This window comes from Cetorhinus maximus, chromosome 6, assembly GCF_964194155.1.
Source record: "Cetorhinus maximus chromosome 6, sCetMax3.hap1.1, whole genome shotgun sequence".
Taxonomy (NCBI): domain Eukaryota; kingdom Metazoa; phylum Chordata; class Chondrichthyes; order Lamniformes; family Cetorhinidae; genus Cetorhinus; species Cetorhinus maximus.
Window position 1 is genome coordinate 72,189,037 of NC_135884.1, and position 19,824 is coordinate 72,208,860.

At 48.8% G+C, this 19,824-nt stretch overlaps 1 long non-coding RNA gene across 1 annotated transcript in view; it reads left to right on the plus strand.

The window, feature by feature from the left end:
* The first annotated feature begins 9,658 nt into the window (after positions 1 to 9,658).
* The window catches only part of LOC144681823 (uncharacterized), a 50,108-nt gene continuing 39,942 nt past the window's right edge, over positions 9,659 to 19,824 (plus strand). Inside the window, exons 1-2 of the long non-coding RNA XR_013576857.1 lie at positions 9,659 to 9,750; positions 17,446 to 17,473. This is a non-coding gene — a long non-coding RNA (uncharacterized LOC144681823). The remainder of the gene's footprint in view (positions 9,751 to 17,445; positions 17,474 to 19,824) is intronic.

A 19,824-nucleotide genomic window follows, 5' to 3' on the forward strand; every position in this document is an offset into this window, starting at 1 on the left:
CGAGTCCCCTTTGCCTGTGACCCCCCTCAACCTTGTCCTCTATCACAGCAGAGGAAGCAGCCGGCCCATACGTGTTTCTGGAGGGAGAAGTGTATGTGTCAGGGCCTTTCGGAGCCTTGTGCAAGCACTCTCCCACACACGCAGATCCTTCACGTATTACACTCATCTCAATGTTCTGAGCATTTTCAATGCTGCCTACTGGGGTTCGCTGTCAGTTGTCCAAGTGAGCCGACCTGCATCTCCGCCACCCACTGAACACATTCCCATGCAGCACCTGTTCCTGCCCAACATGACTCTCTTTTCACTTTCGATTTAGCCAGCATGGTAGTGCAACAGTTTTTTTTTTCGCTCCCCTGTCCTTTCCCCTCCCCCAGTCACCCATTTCCTTTCCCCCATCACTGTCGACCCCCCCTGGTATCACCTTCCACCTCCCCTCCAATACCTACTAGCCACAATCCTTTTCCTTCGGGGACGTCCAGGTGAACGTGCACGTTCCCTTCCTTCCCGAAAATCCCACCCCCATCCACATTCACCTCCCCAACCTCCTCCTTCCCACCCCCAGGGTCCGTGTCTGTCTTCGAGTCCCCACCAACCGCCCTCACTGTTCCTTCTACCGCTCCTGTCGAATCCTCACCCTCCCACCCTACCACCTCGCTCTGCCCTCGGCCATCTCACCATTCCCTCATACCACACCCACCCTCAGTTTGCTCCCCAGGAGACAGTCATGGACTCAACAGAACCCTCCCTTGCACGTTCACCTGGACATCCTCCCTTGGAACCCCCTTCCCACCCCGGAACTCCTTCCTCCTTCCCGACTCCTTCTTCCACCCTTACTCCCTCCCCTCTCCGCTCTCCTTCCCCCCCAGAACTCCTTCCCCTCACCAGACTACCCCCCCCCCACCTCCCCGCCAACCCTCAATCCTTCCCCCTTCCTGACTCCTTCCTCCAGCCTTACTTCTTCCTCCAGCCTTAATCCCTCCCCTCTCTGCGTTCATTCCTGCCCTGGACTCCATTCCGTCTCCGCATTCCTTTCCCCCTCCAAACTCCTTCCCTTACACCTTCCACCCCCCCTTATACCTACCTCCCCAGTTGCCGTCTTCTCCCCCGTTACCCCCTCCTCCCCCTTATGCCCTCCCTTCTGACCTTGAAACCTTTGCCCCCCCTTCACAACCCCCCGATGCCTTTGTTCCCCCTCCCAACCTCACCCCTCCCCCTCCCCCTCCCCCGACACCTCTTCCTCTCCCAGTCGAACCTAGATCTTCCTCTCTCGCCCCTCGGTACATCTTCCTCTCCCAAACACAGCTGGACCTTCCTCTCCACCCCCTCGATGATCGTCTGTTGTGAGCAGACCCTCAACGGTGACTTTCCACCTTCTTTGAGCTGCTTCGCAGCAGAGCCATGTCCTTGAGAATCCATTCAGCATGCCATGGACATTCCTCCAGTGCCGTTGCTGTAGGGCTCCAGCATCTCCTGCTCCTCGGATGTCCATGATGTGAGCAAGGCCCTGGTGTTAAGTCTCAACTTCTGCATGTCACTCTTGTCAAGACATGTTCTACACTGGCGTGTTTTCCCGCCAACATGGGCAGACGATCCAGCATGGGGGCGGGGTATGATTCTGATGGGCTGGCTTTATAATAGCTGTATGGCAATGAGGTTCCCAACGTCCGATGTCGGGAAATGCAGCTTGCCATCGACGGGCTGAGCAGACAATTGCAACCCCATTTTTGGCCTTCTCGCCATATTGTCCACTCACACTGCCGAACACGCCCTACACCAGCGGGCATGGAAAATTCCTCCCATAGTCATGTGTACTGCGTGGCCCTTTCTGGCAGATGTGGCAAAGGTGGTCTAAAAGATGAGTTCATAGAATGTTTCTTTGACTGTTTCCTGGAGCAATACATTGTGGAACCAACTAGGGATGAAGCTATCTTAGATCTAGTATTGTACAGTGAGGCAGGGTTCATTAGTCATATCAGAGTAAAAGGGAAATAGTGATCATAATTGAATCCCATGTTAAGTTTGAAGACAACATTCTCCAATCACACACAAGGATCTTAAACTTAAACAAAGCCAATTACATTGGTATGAGGGGAGAACTGGCTAAGGTTAATTGGGTAAATAGGCTAAAAGGTATGGTGGTAAATAAAGTGGGAAACATTGAAAGAAACAATTTAAAATGTTCAACAAAAATACATTCCATTGAAGAACAAAAACTCAACAAGAAAGATCCATCTGTGGCTCACTCAGGAAGTTAAGGATAGCATTAGATTAAAAGAAGAGGCTTACAATGTTGCAAGGAGGAATAGCAAGTCTGAGGATTCGGAGTGCTTTAGAAACCGGCAAAGAGTTACCAAACAGTTGATAAAAAGGGGAAAAATAAAATGAGACCAAAATCGACAGCAATATAAAAAACAATTATAAGAGCTCTTACAAGTATATGAAAAGGAAGAGATTAGCTAGAGAAAACATTGGTTCCTTAGAAGCAGAAGCAGGAGTAATTGTCATGGGGAATGAGAAAATGGCAGAGGCATTGAACAAATATTTTGTGTCTGTCTTCACAGTAGAAAACACAAGTTCCATACCAGAAATAGACAGCATCCTAGGGGCTAAAAAGAGTGAGGGAATTAGGGAAATTAATATCAGCAGAGGTAAAGTATTGGAGAAATTTAAGGGATTAAAATCCAACAAATCCCAGGATGTGATGGCCTACACCCAAGGATTCTAAAAGAGATAGCTACAGAGATAGAAGATGCTCTGGCTATTATTTCCCAAAATTGCCTAGATTCTGGAATGCTCCCATCAGATTAGAAGTTAGCAAATGTAACAGCGCTATTCAAGAAAGGAGAGAGAGAAAATGCAGGACTATAGGCCAGACACCAGTCGTTGGGAAAGTGCTAGAATCTGTTATTAGATTAGATAGGCACTTGGAAAATCATAGCATGGTCAGACAAAGTCAACATAGTTTTAGGAAAGGGAAATCATGTTTGACATACTTAAGAGTTTTTTGAGGATGTAACCAGTAGGGGTAAATAAAGGGGAACCACTAGATGGGGTATACCTGAATTTCCAAAGGCTTTTGATTAGGTGCCATACAAAAGGTTAATAGGCAAGATAATGGCTCAAGGAGTTGGAGGTAATATATAGAGGATTGGTTAATAGACAGGAAGCAAAGAGTAGGCTGTGGAATCTAGAACACAGGGGCACCAGACTCAGGGTAAGGGGTCATCATTTAGGACTGAGATGTGAAGAAATTTCTTCACTCAAAAGGTTGTGAATCTTTGGAATTCTCTACCCCAGAGGGTTCTAGATGCTCCATCGTTGAATACATTTAAGGTTGGGACAGATGGATTTTGGATTTCTAGGGGAATCAAAGGATATAGGGAGTGGGCAGGAAAGTGGAGTTGAAGCCCAAGATCAGCCATGATCATATTGAATGACTGAGTGGGCTTGATGGGTCATAAGGTCTAATCCTGCTCTTGTGTTCTTGTGTGTTATGATCCAATTGGTTCCTTTTCCATAAACAGCAGTCCCCAAGTGTGTGTCCTTCTATTAAATTTATTTGGCCGATGGCCCAATAAGGAGTTGCGTTGCCTGGTGTTGCCCTGAGGGTCACACTGACCCGGAGGATCCCAGGATTAATTGGCAGCTCCTACTGAGCTGGCTGATCTCGGTCCAGCGATACAGTTGGCCTCCCATTTGTAATCACTGCTGTTTGTATTTTCTGTTCTCTTTGTACAGACAAGGATCCCGGTTAACAAAATAGTGACTGTGCTGGATAATTACTGGAAGCCTGAGGCCTGGTTTGTAGTCGTCCTGACATTGGTCTCAGCATTGGCTGCTGTAGCTTTAACATTACTGTTGTGCAACTGCCTCTCAAGGTGAAGTAATTTCCACTCACTGGGCTGGGGGCGGAGGAGAGGGGGAAGGCCATTATTTTATAGAAAAGGGCCAAGGCCCACAGAAGTTAACATTTATTAATATCCCAAAGCACTTTGTGTCCTAAGGATTATGTCTTGAAATGCAATCATAGCTGTTATGTAGACAACAATGTTCTGTGCAATAATGATTCTATAATTCTATTCTTACTCTGTTGTATAAAGGAAAATTCCACACACAACAAAGTAATGGATGGCCCCACATTACACTGGTTTCTCGGTGTTGTCTGAGGGGGGAATGTTGATGAAGACACTGGGAGAGCTCCCAGCTCTCCATCTAATTGAGTCATGTGGCCTTTAATACCCTCTTTAACAGATAGAACCTTCGTCTAATGCCCCTAGCGATGGACCTTATCTCTTAGAGAGGAGCACTTAATCATACAGTCCCTTTACAGCACTGACTCAGTACCAATCCTCCTGCAACATTCCGTCAGTACTATCCTTTCAACAAGGCAACATGTCCTTAATCCTGCACTCGACAGTATAGCATTCCCTCAGTACAGCCCCTTCCACAGTGCACCAATCTCTCAGTGCTGCCTCCCTGACAGTGTGGCACTGTCTCAGTGCTGCCTCCCTGACAGTGTGGCACTGTCTCAGTGCTGCCTCCCTGACAGTGCAGCGCTCTCTCAGTGCTGCCTCGCTGACAGCGCGGCACTCCCTCAGCGCTGCCTCACTGACAGTGTGGCACTCCCCCAAAGCGGCCTCGCTGACAGTGAGGCGCTCCCCCAGCACCGCCTTGCTGACAATGTGGTGCTCCCACAGCGCGGCCTCGCTGATAGTGAGGCACTCCCCCAGCGCTGCCTCGCTGACAGTGAGCCAGCGCTGCCTCGCTGACAGAGTGGTGCTCCCTCACTGTTGCCTCACTGACAGAATGACACTCCCTTACTGGTGCCTCGCTGATAGTGCGGCGTTCCCTCAGCACTGCCTCACTGACAGTGCGGCCTATTGGACCTCTGCCCAATCCCTTTGTTTTTGAGCTGCTTGCTAGTTGTGTGTGAGCCCCATCCTTTGCCAATTCTCCAAGGAGGCCAGTGAGGTGACAGAGACCAGATTCCCACTGAGAAGTTAGAAGATTGCAGTATAGAGCTGAACTGTGGGTTGCACTGAATGAAAGGCTCAATATATCAGAGTTTTATATTTATGTCCTTTATTTACTTTCCTGGCAAGTTATTAATCTGTGAATCTTTGCAGAACCCCGTATTGTAAACAAGCCTTCCCACAGACTGAGATATCTCAGCACTTGCTGCAGGCCAGGTAGGAAATCAAAGTACATTCACAGGATAAATAACATATCAGTAAACATAAGCTTTAGTGACTGTGTGCTTACCTCATCTCTGTCTCTTGTCAGTCTCATTGAGAGTTGATGAAATATCCCTGCTGTATTGATCATTAGTTAATGGTTGCTGGCAGATTCCATCCTGTCCCATAGTGACACTGATTAGCCAGCAGTGGGTTGACAACCATGTTATGTAACTAGCTGCTCTCTATCTCTCTGGAAATGCCTCTTATCTAAGCACTGATATTCCACAGAGGTGCCACTGGTCTCATGTACCTCAGAAAAACAGGGCAAACAGCTGAAGACAGGTATTTCCACTCTTTGCTTGGATTCTGCTAGTTACTTGCTTAAATTATGACAAGGGGTTGTTTAACCTCCCCCACCCCCACCTCTGTAACTCCACCTAACTCTTATCCAACAACAACAACTTGCATTTATATAGCACCTTTAATCTAGCAAAACACCCCATGGTGCTTTACAGGAGCATTATCAAGCAACATTTGACAACGAGGCACATGAGGAGATATCAGAACAGGTGATCAAAAGCTTGGTCTAAGAGGCAGGTTTGAAGGAACATCTTAAGGGAGGAGAGAGAGGTAAAGAGGCAGTGAGGTTTAGGGAGGATATTCCAGAGGCTAGGGCCTAGATAATGGAAGGCCACCAATGATCGGAAGGCTGTGAGGCTGGAGGAGATTACACAGAGCTGGGGAGGGACTTGAAAATGGGGATGAGAATTTTAAAATTGAGGCATTGCTTAACCAGGAACCAATGTCAGTCAGCGAGCACCAGAGTGACCATCCATCTTGGATTTTATGGGATTGTTCCGTAATCATGGTGGTTATCCAGTATCCTGGGCTGTCTACACCTGGTTTGGAAAAATATGCTGTTTTTCCTGCAATTACAAGGTTCGAGCGATGTTCTCCAAATTGCACTCTGGCAACTTGAACAAGTTCAACAGCAATCACCACCCTCCCCCTGCCCCTCCCCACCACTCTTACAAAGTGTCCCAACCTGTAGAGTTTTGGCTGGGAGCTGATCACCCTGGCAAGCACAGGGGTGATGGGTCAACAGGACTCGGTGCAAGTTAGGATAGGGGCAGCAGAGTTTTAGGTGAGTTCAAGTTTACAGGGTGCATGATGGGAGCTCAGCAAGGAGGGCATTGGATTGGCTCAAGATAACAAAGTGTTTCAGTAGCAGATGGGATGAAACAGGTGTGGAAACAGGCAATGATATGAAGGCAGAAGGAAGTGGTTTTGATGAGGGAGAGGATATGGGATTGGAAATTCAGCTCAGGTTTAAGTATGACATTAACATAGTGAACAGTCTGGCTCAGCCCCAGATGTTTGCCAGGGAGAGCAATGGTGTCGGTGGCTAGAGGACAGAGTTTGTATTGGGGACTAGAGACAAGGATGGCATTTTACGCGGGAAATCCCGACGGGATTTTACGGTCCCACCGAAGTCAATGGACTTCTGAAGTGCTCGCCACATTTTACGGCCCCACCCCCACCCTCACAGGGCTGTAAAATTCCACCCAATGTTTTCAGTCTTCATTAGAGGGACTTTCTGCTCATCTAGGACTGAATGTCAAACAAGCTGTGAGAGTACTTAGTGGCAAGGAGGGTTTGAGAGAGTCGATGGTTAGGTGGATCAAGGCATTGTTAGTGTACATGGAGAACCTGACAGTGTTTTCAGGTGATGCCATTGACAGGCAGCATGTAGTGACGAACGAGAGGGCCAAGCATAGATCCATAGGGAACACCAAGGGAACAGTGCAGGATCAGGAAGAGAAGTCGTTGGAGGTGATTACAACTGAATGGGTAACATAAACCCAGGTGAGTTCAGTCCCACCCAGTTGGGTGACAGTGGAGAGCCTTCGGAGGAGGATGGTGTGGTCAACCATGTCAAAGGCTGCAGACAGGTCAAGAAGGACGAGGAGGGAATGTTGACCTTTGTCACAGTTGCAGGATGTCTTTAGTGACTTTGATAAGAGCTGTTTGGACACTGTGGCAGGGCTGGAAGCCTGATTGGAGGGATTCAAACACGGACTTCTGGGAAAGATGGGAATAGATTTGGGAGACAACACCACATTCAAGGAGTTTGGAGAGGAAAGGGCTTTGGAGAAGGGATGGTAGTTTGCAAGAACAGAGGAGTGAAGGGTTGGTTTTTTGATTGGAGGGGTAATGACAGCAGATTTGAAGGAGAGAGGAACAACATCTGAAGAGAGAGAATCATTTACAATCTTGGCTAACACAGGAGCCGGAGGGTAGTTGGGTGATAAGTTTAGTGGGAATAGGATCGAGAGAACAGGTGGTGGGTCTCATGGGTAAGATGAGCTCAAAGAGGGCATGAGGGGAGATAGGAGAGAAACTAGAGGAAGATGAGAGTTCATGGCTAGGGCAGGGGGAGCTTTACAGGAAGTTTGGCCACGCGGGCTAGTGACTGCCTATGTGACTGTGACAAAGGTAAACTTTCCCTCCTCATCCTTCTCAACCTGTCTGCAGCCTTTGACACGATTGACCACACCATCCTCCTCCAACACCTCTCCACTGTCATCCAGCTGGGTGGGACTGCACTCTCCTGTTTTGGTGTCTCAGGGAATTAACGGATATGGGGAGTGGGCGGGAAAGTGGAGTTGAAGGCCAAGATCAGCTATGATGGTATTAAATGGTGGAGCAAACTCAGTGGGCCGTGTGTCTACTGCTGCTCCTGTTTTTTATGTTCTGGTTAACATTCCTATCTAATCTTACATTATAACAGTGACTACATTTCAAAAAATATTTTATTGTCTGCAAAGCTGATTTTAGGTGGTCGGTGGTCATGAAAATCACTGTATAAATGTAAATATTTTTGTTCCTTTTTCTATCTGATTGTAGCCAGACTATCACTTGCAATGGCTTCTCTTCCTATCTCCACACCGCTACCTTGGGTGTCCCCCAAAGGATCAATCTTTGGCCCCATCTTATGCCTCATCGACATGCTGCCCCCCAGGGACATCATTCAAAAACAGCATTAGTTTTCACACTTATGCTGACTACACCCAGCTCTACCTCACCGCCACCTCTCTGTTGCTAAATTATCAGGCTGTTTATCCAACATCTAGTGCTGGATGACCAGGAATTTCCTCCAAATATTGGGAAGATTGAGCCATTGTTTTCGATCCCTAGCTACCAGCTCCACCCTCATCCGGGCAGCAGATGAGATTAAACTAGTCCGTTCACAACCTTGGTGACATGACTGACCTTGAGATGAGTGTCTAACCATATAAATCACTTAAGACCGCTATTTCTATCTTCATAACATCGCTGACCTTGCCCCTGTCTTAGCTCATCGGCTGTTGAAACCTGCATTCATGCCTTTGTTACAGCTAGATTTGACTATTCCAACACACTCCTGACTGGTCTTCCACAATCTACCCTCCATAAACTTGAGGTCATCCAAAACTCTACTGCCTGTGCCCTACTTCACACCAAATCCCATTCACCTATCACCCCTATATTCGCTGATTTACATTGGTTCCTGGTCAAGCAATGTCTTGATTTTAAAATTCTCATCCTTGTGTTTAAATCCCTCCATGGTCTCACACCCTTCTGATCACCTCCATCTCCACAACTCTCTGAGATATCTGTGCTCATCTAACTCTTGAGCATCCCAGTTCTAATCATTCCACCATTCACAGCCATGCCTTCAGCTGCCTAGGACCCAAGTTTGAGAATTCCCTTCCTAAGTCTCTCTGCCTCTCTTTCCTCCTTTAAGACATTCCTTTAAACATATGTCTTTGACCAAGCTCTTGGTCAAATGATCTGATATCTCCTTATGTGGCTGGATGCAGCATCCACCTCCAGCACCACTGCACTGTTGTCCAGCTGCGTGGGACTGCTCTCACCTGAGAATGGAACTAGGTGATAATCCCTTGGGCTCAAAGAAACCTGTCCTCTGCAGGCAAAAGGAACATGTCCAGGCATTGCACATTTTTTTAATTAAACAAAAGAGTGGGAGGCAATAGTTCATCATGGCAATGCCTCAATCAATCAGAGTTGACTTGCCAACCAATCAGCGCCCTTTTCTCATGCAGCATAAATTATTGTTCCCTTGGAAATTTGACATTCTTGCATCTGTCCTGATGAGTAGAAGACAAAAAGCTTCAACAGCATGTTGACATTGAAATAGTAGGTGATGAAGTTTAAAGGGATTAAGAGGTTTTTAGAAGATTGAAGTTTAACTAGACAACACAAGTTCAGGCAGGAGAAAAGAAATGAAATGATAAAAACAGGGAGGTCAGAGGAAAGTACATGGGGATTGTAGTGTGAACACTGCTGCTTAAGTTATCTTCAGCTGTCCTCACAAGGAAAACATTTCAAAGAGCTACAGATTGAGCCAAAAGTTCAAAGGACTGAGTTAGGAACATGGACTGTTATCTTTTCATTCAGTAACAGTTCTGTTTTTCTTTCTCAATGCAGATCACTGTCTCAAGCTGAATCACAGAAGGGAAATGAAACTGAAGAGAAGAAGCAACTGGCATCAAAAAACCCCTTCAGCCAGGTGAGCAGAGGGATATAGGAGCTATTTGAACAGGTGTGTGTGTATGAGTGATCTGTGTGTCTGGATGTGTGTGAATGAGAGAGTGTGTGTGTGTCTGTGTCTGTGAATGAGAGTGTGTGTGTGCATGTGTATGAGTGATTTGTGTGTGTCTGGATGTGTGTGAATGAGAGTGTGTGTAAATGAGGGTGTGTGTGTGAGTGTGTGTGTGAGCGTGTGTGGGACTGTAAATGTGTGTGTGAGAAAGTGAGTGTAAGTGTGTGTGAGAGTATGAGAGCGTGTGAGAAAGTGTTTGTGTGTGTGTGTCAGTTTGTGTCTGAGTGGCTGGAAATTTCTGAACCCACTAGGATTGGGCTGGGAGGGGTAGAATGCTCGCAACGTAGTAAGGGTGTAAGGCAGGGGCGGGTGTCAACATCTCTCTGCCGAGATGTCATTTTGCCAGTGGTGGACAAGTTGGCAGATTGGCTGCTGGCTGGGCAACCAAAAGTTGCCGAAAGTCAATGGACTTTTATTTGGGCCGCAGAATCTCCCACGGCGGATCCCACCACAGTGGGGATGGGAAATCCCAGCCCCGACACCTCCAGAAAATCCAGTCCAGTGTCGATGTAAAAATAAAATACTGCAGATGCTGGAAATCTGGAACAAAAACAAAAATTGCTGGAAAAACTCAGCTGGTCTAACAGCATCTGTGCAGAGAAAAACAGAGTTAACGTTTCGAGTCCATAGGACGCTTCTTCAGAACTAAAGGGAAGTAGAAATGTGGTGAAATATATACTGTTTAAGGGGGGTGGGACAGGTGAAGCTGGATAGAAGGCCAGTGATAGGTGGAGGCAAAGGAGGGATTGCAAAAGATGTCATAAACAAAAGGTCCAAGGGGTGTTGATGGTGGTGATTTTGGCTAAAGGAGGTGCTAATGGTGACATTAAGGGTAGAAAGCAGGATGAACAAGTGACAGATGGCCCTAGTGGGGGTGGGGTGGGGGGAGGGGACAGTGTGGGCAAAAAGATCAAAATAGGCTAAAAGGTGGGGATAAAACAATGAATGGAAATAAATTTTAAAATAATAATAGAAATAGGTGGGAAAAATGTACAGATAAAAATTTTAAAATAAATATTTGAAAAAAGGGGGATCAAAAAGGGGTGAGGATGGAGGAGAGAGTTCATGGTCTGAATTTGTTGAACTCAATATTCAGTCCGGAAAGCTGTAAAGTGCCTAATTGGAAGATGAGGTGCTGTTCCTCCAGTTTGTGTTGAGCTTCACTGGAACATTGCAGCAGGCCAAGGACGTACATGTGGGCATGAGAGCAGGGTGGTGTGTTGAAATGGCAAGCGACAGGCAGGTCTGCGTCATGCTTGTGGACAGACCGAAGGTTTTCTGCAAAGCGGTCACCCAGTCTGCGTTTGGTCTCTCCAATGTAGAGGAAACCACATTGGGAGCAGCGAATGCAGTAGACCAAATCGAGAGAAGTATAAGTGAAATGCTGCTTCACTTGAAAGAAGTGTTTGGGCCCTTGGACGGTGAGGAGGGGGGAAGTAAAGGGGCAGGTGTTGCACCTTCTGCGGTTGCATGGGAAGGTGCCGTGGGACGGGATTGAGGTGTAGGGGGTGATGGAGGAGTGGACCAGGGTGTCCCAGAGGGAATGGTCCCTATGGAATGCCGACAGGGTGGGTGAAGGGTAGATGTGTTTGGTGGTGGCATCATGCTGGAGTTGGCGGAATTGGCGGAGGACAATCCTTTGAATGCGGAGGCTGGTGGGGTGATAAGTGAGGACAAGGGGGACCCTATCATGGTTCTGGGAGGGAGAGGAAGGTGCAAGGCCAGAGGCACGGGAGATGGGCCGGACATGGTTGAGGGCCCTGTCAAACACCGTGGGTGGGAAACCTCGGTTAAGGAAGAAGGAAGACATGCCAGAAGCACTGTTTAGGAAAGTGGCATCATCAGAACAGATGCGACGAAGGTGAAGGAACTGAGAGAATGAGATGGAGCCCTTGCAGAAAGCAGGGTGTGAAGAGTTGTAGTCGAGGTAGCTGTGGGAGTCGGTAGGCTTGTAGTGAATATTGGTGGACAGTCTATCACCAGAAATTGAGACAGAGAGGTCAAGGAAGGGAAGGGAAGTGTCAGCGATGGACCATGTGAAAGTGATGGAGGATTGGAAATTGGAAGCAAAATTAATACATTTTTCCAGGTCCAGACGAGAGCATGAAGCAGCACTGAAACAGTCATCAATGTACCAGAGAAAGAGGGGTGGGAGGGGGCGTGAGTAGGACTGGAACAAGGAATGTTCCATCTACCCCATAAAGAGACAGGCATAACTGGGGCCCATGCGGGCACCCATAGCCACACCTTTTATTTGGAGGAAGTGAGACGAGTTTAAGGAGAAATTGTTCAATGAGATGGAGGAGAGTGGTGGTGGATGGGGATTGTTCGGGCCTCTGTTCAAGGAAGAAACGGAGAGCCCTAAGACCATCCTGGTGGGGGATGGATGTGTAAAGGGATTGGACGTCCGTGGTGAAGAGGAGGCGGTTGGAGCCAGGGAACTGGAAATTGTTGATATGATGTAGGGCAGCAGAGGAATCGCGGATGTAGGTGGGATGAGGCTGAACAAGGGGAGAGAGAACGGAGTCAAGATAGCAAGAAATCAGTTCCTTGGGGCAGGAACAGACTGACACCATCGGTCTACCAGGACAGTTCTGTTTGTGGACTTTGGGGAGGAGGTAGATGCGGGCTATCCGAGGTTGGGAGACTATGAGATTGGGAGCTGTGGATGGAAGATCTCCAGAGGAGATGAGGTCAGGGACAGTCCTGGAAACAATGGCTTGATGTTCGGTGGTGGGGTCATGGTCCAGGGGGAGGTAGGAGGAAGTGTCTGAGAGTTGGCGCTCAGCCTCTGTGAGGTAGAAGTCAGTACGCCAGACAACAACAGCACCACCCTTGTCAGCAGGTTTGATAACAAAGCAAGGGTTGGACCTGAGAGAACAGAGTGCGGCAAGTTCAGAAGGAGACAGGTTAGAGTGGGTGAGAGGAGCAGAGAAATTGAGATGGCTGATGTCACACCGACAGTTCTTAATGAAAAGATCAAGGGCAGTTAAGAGGCCAGAGGGAGGGGTCCTGGTGGAGGGAGAATATTGGAGGCAGGTGAAAGGATCCGTTGAACGGGGGGAGGACTCCTGCCCAAAGGAGTGAGCACGGAGACGAAGGCGGCGGAAGAAGAGTTCAGCATCGTGCTGAGCCCGGAATTCATTGAGGTGAGAGCGTAAGTGTATGAAACTGAGTCCTTTGCTGAGTACTGAACGTTCAGCATCAGAGAGGAGAAGGTCAGGGGGTATGGTGAATACATGGCCGGGGCTGGGATTGGAAGACGGGATGGGGTCAGAGGGATGGGAAGAGGTGGAGGGTCCTGGATGGGCATTGGTGTCGATAAGTTGTTGGAGCTTGCCTTCCTTAGCACCTGAAAAAGACAAACAAAGAGACAAAGTTTCTTGTTAAGACGTCGGATGAAATGAAGAATAAAATGAAACTGGGGACAAGGACAGCTTAGAGATAGGGTGAGTCGGTGCTGCTGGAGGGAGAGGTCGAGTGTGTTCATATAGCGGCGCATGGCACTGAGTGTGGATCTCAGGATGTGACGAGAACAGCAGTCCAAGGAGCGCTGTATGTCCCGGAGATGTTTGTAATCCTGGGTGGGTTCGAAACATGAGGGATGGAACTTCAGTTGGAATCCACATGGGGTAAGTCGGAGATGGAGACAGTCACTGAGGAAGGAAATATGGCTGTGAAAGCGAGTTTTAGTAAACACCTTGTCAAACACCAGGAGGGAAATGGAAAGCAATGAAGGTGAACAAGGCAAATGAGACAAGAGGAAATCCTGTCGGAGAGAAGAGCAGTACTTCTTCAAGGTAGGCATTCCTGGAAGAGAGGTGGCAGTCAATTAAACACTAAGATAAAAGCAAAATACTGCAGATGCTGGAAATCTGAAACAAAAACAAAAATAGCTAGAAAAACTCAGCTGGTCTGACAGCATCTGCGGAGAGGAAGACAGAGTTAACGTTTCAAGTCCAGATAACTCTTCTTCAGAACTAAAAAGAAGTAGAAATGAGGTAAAATATATACTGTTTAAGGGGGGTGGGTCAGATGAAGCTGAATAGAAGGCCAGTGATAGGTGGAGGCAAAGGAAAGATTGCAAAAGATGTCATAAACCAAAGGAGCTGCCCCCTGAAACCCCCACCAAAACCCAGCTAGGGCCATCTGTCACTGGCTCATCCTGCTTTCCACTCTTAATGTCACCATTAGCACCTCCTTTAGCCAGAATCACCACCATCAACACCCCTTCGACCTTTTGTTTATGACATCTTTTGCAATCTCTCCTTTGCCTCCACCCATCACTGGCCTTCTTTTCAGCTTCATCTGTCCCACCCCACTTCAACAGTATAAATTTCATCACATTTTTAATTCTCTTTAGTTCTGAGGAAGAGTTTTATGGACTCGAAACATTAACTCTTTCTCTCCACAGATGCTATCAGACCTCCTGAGTTTTTCCAGCAATTTTTGTTTTTGTTCCAGTGTCAATGTGACTGGGGTTATTTAAAGGGGCTTCAGGGAATGCACTGGGAGGTGGGGGGAGGGCATTTTGGGTGGGATGCTGCTGGTGGTGTGCTCAATGCCTTCCCACCACTGCTGGCGTTTTACCAAAGGTAAGGAAGATGGAGGATGACCCTCACACTCTGAGGCCAATTGAGGATCATTTACAAGCCTCTTCCTACCACTGCTGGTATTTTAGCGATGCCCGGGGAAGGGGCGGGGTCTTGCCAACACCACGTGGGAGACTGCCTAGTGATCCTTTGCAGCCTCCTTGTGGGTTCAAAGAAGGCCCTCCTGATTGGACACCCTGCAGCCCACAGAGGCCAGCTCCTTGGCAGCATGAAACTCTGCCCTCACAAACCAACCCCAGCACCCAAACCTCTCCAACACACTCCCCTTACAACACCCCAACCCCCATCGACCCAACCACACTCCCCAGTCAGACAGACCCCAGCAGGCCTGACACCACCCTCCCAACCCCCACCGCCCCCACCACACACCCCAGTCAGACCCCAGCAGGCCCAACACACTTACCTGGGACCTGGCGCTTGCTCCTTCGTTGCTGCTTCTGGTTTGCTGTAGTTCCAGCAGTAGCCAACACTCCCAGTGGCACTGCTGGGGCTGAAGTGCTGCTGGTTATCCAATTGGCCAGAAGCTCTTATGATGGGACCTTGTCCCTTAAGGGATGGGAACCCCAACGGCAGGCAGTTAAATTGCCTGCTGCATGTACAATTGGGTTGGGGCTTCCATAACCAGCCGAGGCCGAATTGACCCAACTTTCTGGCCAATGGATGTGCAGGCCCACTCTCACCTCAGAGTGTGAATGTGTGAACATGAGTGTGTGAATGTGTATGTGATTCTGTGTCTGTGTCTCTGTGTATCTGTGTGATGAGTGAGCCTGTATGTGAGTCTATCTGGGCCTGTGAGTCTGTATGTGAGTCTGTGTGTGAGTCTGTATGAATGTGTGTCTGTGTCTGTGTCTATGTGAGTGTGAGTCTGTGTGTGGGTGACTGTTGTTTGTGTGTGTGTCTGTGAGGAGTGTGTGTGTGTGAGAATGCCATGTGTATATATGTGTTCAGACAGTCTCACATACTCTCACACATACACATGCACACATTACCACTCACACAAACACACATTACCACATCTAGACACATTCACATATATCGTGTGTGTGGCCCCCCTTTTTTTTGGCTTCCAGGGCCTCTCTGATGGGATGACCATGATGGAGCCATGTTAAATTCCTATCCTGGGATTCCGGTGGGAAACCCATCCAAAAATGTTTAAATAAGGAATCAAAGGAATGGAATGGGAATAGGAGCTGCTTCACTTTAACTTCTGTCCCGCTGAAATCCTGCTGTCTCTCGCTGAATCTGATCTCTTGCTCTCTCTCTCTCTCTCTCCCTATCACTCTATCTCTGACTTTGTATGAGGTATGTGCGTGTATGTGTCCCTGTCTGTGTATGTCTCTTACTATATGCCATGTGCATGTGCCCCTCTCTCTCTCTCTCTCTGTCCCTCTCTCTCTCTCTCTCTGTCCCTCACTCTGTCCCTCTCACTCTATGTCCTTCTCTTTCTGTGTCTCTGTATATGATAAGCATGTGTATGTATTTTCTCTCTCTCTACCTCTCTGTCTCTCTCACTGTATACAGTAATCTACAACAGGCACTTCAAAGGGCTGGAGAAGTACCACCAGCAGTGCCTGCGCAAGTTTCAACATATTTGGTGACAAGAAAATTGGTCCAACAGCAGCGCCCCCTCCCAAGCCAAGCCAGGATCGAGGTGCTAATCACTCAAAACCAGTTCCACTGGACAGGACATGCGGTTCGTATTCCTGACACTAGACTCCCGAAGCAACTGTTCTACTCGGAACTCAGTTAGGGCAGGACACTCCCAGGAGGACAGTGGAAACACTTTAAGGATGACCTCAAAGCATCGCTGAAGAGGTCAAATATCTGCACTGACTCATGAGAGCCCCTGGTTTGTGACCGAACAAAATGGAGAAGGTTCATTTGGGAAGGAACTGAACACACCGAGAGACTTCACCAGAGAGAGGGTGAGGGAGAGCACAAACCTCCAAACAACCCATCTATCCAGCCCATCAAGCACCACCTGCCCAACATGTAGCAAAGTCTACAGATCACACATTGGCCTTATCAGCCATCTCAGAACCCATCGACTGGAGTGGAAGCAATTCACCCGCAATCCCCAGGGACTGCCTAGGAACATGAGTATGTGTGTGTACATGTCCCCCTCTCTCTGTTCCTGTCTCTCTCTCTCTCTCTTTATCTCTGTATGTGTGTCTATGTCCCCCTCTCTCTGTTCCTGTCACTCTCTCTCTTTATCTCTGTATGTGTGTGTACGTGTCCCCCTCTCTCTGTTCCTGCCTCTCTCTCTCTTTCTCTCTGTGTGTGCGTGTAATGTGTCCCCCTCTCTCTGTTCCTGTCTCTCTCTCTTTATCTGAGTGTGTGTGTGTGTGAGTGTGTGTATGCACTCCCCTCTCTCTGTTCCTGTCTCTCTTTCTCTTTATCTGTGTGTGTGTGTGTGTAATGAGTCCCCCTCTCTCTGTTCCACCCTCTCTTTCTCTTTATCTCTGCATGTGTGTAATGTGTACCCCTCTCTCTGTTCCTGCCTCTCTCTCTTTATCTCTGTATGTGTGTGTATGTGTCCCCCTCTCTCTGTTCCTGTCTCTCTCTCTTTATCTCTGTATGTGTGTGTGTGTCCCCCTCTCTCTGTTCCTGTCTCTCTCTCTTTATCTCTGTATGTGTGTGTATGTGTCCCCCTCTCCCTGTTCCTGTCTCTCTCTCTTTATCTCTGTATGTGTGTGTGTATGTGTCCTCCTGTCTCTCTGTGCCTAGTTCATGGTTCATATTCAATAATATGCCATGCTTGTGAGTGGCCTGTACATCTGAGAGTGATATCAGTGTGTTTTTCAGTGAGTGAGCTGAACATAAATGCTGCTTAACCCAGAGAGACTCTCTTCAGGAGATAGCTGCAAAGCCATTTCACATGGTCAAAGATAAGTCAGCATTTAAATTGTTGCTAAAATATTGAGATGCTGTTTTGTGTGAGTGGTGCTGGGCTAAATAATCTTTTATCATCCATTCTTTGTTCCCACAGCAGTTTGATGGTCGTGCGATTGATCCAAGTAAGTCTTCTGTTCTTTTTGCACTCGACAATTGAATGTATTAATGCTTATAAATTTGAGACTGAAAATGCTGAGCAACATGACTGTGTGTGAAAGGGTGGGGAGCTGGATGGGGTACAGTGCATGTGAGAGAGGGTGGGGAGTTGGATGGGGGACAGTGCGTGTGAGAGAGGGTGAGGAGTTGGATGGGATACAGTGTGTGTGAGAGGGTGGGGGGTGGATGGGGTAGAATGCAGGTTTGAGAGGGTGGGTGGTTGGATGGGGTAAAGTGTGTGAGGGTTTGAGAGGGTGCGGAGTTGGATGGGGTACAGCGTGTGTGTGAGAGGGTGGGGGTTGGATGGGGTAGAGTGTGTGTGTGAGAAGGTGGGGAGTTGCATGGGGTAAAGTGCGTGAGAGAGAGGGTGACGAGTTGGATGGGGTACAGTGTGTGTGAGAGGGTGGGGAGTTGGATGCGGTAAAGTTTGGGTGTGACAGGGTGGGGCGTTGGATGGGGTACAGTGTGTGTGAGAGGGTGCGGAGTTGGATGGGGTACAGTGTGTGTGTGAGAGGGTGGGGAGTTGGATGGGGTACAGTGTGTGTGAGAGGGTGGGGGGTGGATGGGGTACAATGCGGGTTTGAGAGGGTGGGTGGTTGGATGGGGTAAAGTGTGTGAGGGTTTGAGAGGGTGCGGAGTTGGATGGGGTACAGTGTGTGTGTGAGAAGGTGGGGAGTTGTTTGGGGTAAAGTGCATGAGAGAGAGGGTGACGAGTTGGATGGGGTACAGTGTGTGTGAGAGAGGGTAGGGAGTGGGATGGGGTACAGTTTGTGTGAGATAGGGTGGGGAGTTTAATGGGGTACAGTGTGTGTGAGAGAGGCTGGGGAGTTGGATGGGGTAATGTGTGTGTGAGAGGGTGGGGAGTTGGATGGGGTACAGTGTATGTGAGATAGGGTGGGGAGTTTAATGGGGTACAGTGTGTGTGAGAGAGGGTGGGGAGTTGGATGGGGTAATGTGTGTGTGAGAGGGTGGGGAGTTGGATGGGGTACAGTGTATGTGAGAGGGTGGGGAGTTGGATGGGGTACAGTGTGTGTGTGAGAGGGTGGGGTGTTGGGTGGGGTACAGTGTGTGTGTGTGAGAGGGTCTGGGGTGGATGGGGTACAGTGTGTGTGTGAGAGGGTGAGGAGTTGGATGGGGTACAGTGTATGTGAGAGGGTGGCAGTTTGGATGGGGTACAGTGTGTGTGTAAGAAGGTGGAGGGTTGCATGGGGTAAAGTGTGGGTGTGAGAGGGCTGGGAAGTTGGATGGGGTACAGTGTGTGTGAGAGATGGTAGAGGGTTGTATGGGGTACAGTGTGTGAGTGAGGGTGGGGAGTTGGATGCGGTAAAGTTTGGGTGTGATAGAGTGGGGCGTTGGATGGGGTACAGTGTGTGTGAGAGGGTGCGGGGTCGGATGGGGTACAGTGTGTGAGAGGGTGGGGTGTTTAATGGGGTACAGTGTGTGTGAGAGGGTGGGGAGTTGGATGGGGTATAATGTGTGTGAGAGGATGGGGAGTTGGAAGGGGTACAGTGTGTGTGAGAGAGGTTGGGGTGTTGGATGGGGTACATTGTGTGTGAGAGGGTGGGGTGTTGTATGTGTTACAGTGTGTGTGAGAGGGTGGGCAGTAGGATGAGGTAATGTGCGGGTGTGAGAGGGTGGGGAGTTGGATGGGTACAGTGTGTGTGAGAGGGTGGGGAGTTGCATGAGGTAAAGTGCGGGTGTGAGAGGGTAGGGAGTTGGACGGGGTAAAGTCTGGTGTGAGAAGGCGGGGAATTGGATGGGGTACAGTGTGTGTGAGAGGTGGGGAGTCGGATGGGGTAAAGTGTGGGTGTGAGAGGGTAGGGAATTGGATGGATTAAAGTGTCAGTATGAGAGGGTGGGGAGTTGGATGGGGTACAGTGTGTGAGAGAGAGGGTGGGGAGTTGGATGGGGTAAAGTGTGTGAGAGAGGGTAGGTGGCGGATGGGGTGCAGCGTTTGTGAGGGGGTGGGAATTTGGATGGGATACAGTGGAGATGAGAGCGGGTGGGGAGTTGGATGGAGTAAAGTGTGTGAGAGAGGGAGGGGGGTTGGATGGGATACAGCGTGTGTGAGACGGTGAGGGGTTGGAAGGGGTACAGTGTGTGTGAGAGAGGTTGGGGTGTTGGATGGGATACAGTGTGTGTGAGAAGGTAAGGAGTTGGAAGGGGTATAGTGTGTGTGAGAGAGGGCGGGGAGTTGGATTGTGTACAGTGTGTGAGAGAGGGTGGAGGGGTGGATGGGGTACAGTGTGTGTGAGAGGGTGGGGTGTTGGATGGGTTAAATTGTGTGAGAGAGAGGGTGGGGTGCTGGATGGGGTAC